This window comes from Sinocyclocheilus anshuiensis, unplaced genomic scaffold (assembly GCF_001515605.1).
Source record: "Sinocyclocheilus anshuiensis isolate Anshui unplaced genomic scaffold, SAMN03320099.WGS_v1.1 scaffold706, whole genome shotgun sequence".
Lineage (NCBI taxonomy): Eukaryota > Metazoa > Chordata > Actinopteri > Cypriniformes > Cyprinidae > Sinocyclocheilus > Sinocyclocheilus anshuiensis.
In genome coordinates, this window is record NW_015544162.1 from 382,138 (window position 1) to 382,544 (window position 407).

Here is a 407-nt window from a genome sequence, read left to right on the forward strand (position 1 = left end):
TTGAGTTGTGAACTCAGAATTGCGAGGAAGGTAGAATTTTGAGTGTGTATCTTGCAATTCTGACTTTTCCCCTCAAAATTCTGAGATTACATCATGAAATTGTTTAAGAAATATTAATTTTCCGAATTGCGAGCTGTACATTCAAAATTCTTTCTCACAATTCTGAGTTTTTAGCCCTCAGAATTCACATTTGAAATTCACATCAAAAAGTCCGAATGATATAAACTTAGAATTGCGAGAAAAAGTTCTAAATGTGAGGTGAAAATTCGCAATTACCTTTATTTTTTCATTCCGTGCAATGACTGGATTCCGTCTGCGAAAATTCGCCGAGCAAGAACAAATGACCGCACCTTTTTACCGCAACTTCTTAGTAAAAAGGACTGAAACAAAATAGACAAGTAGGCGGA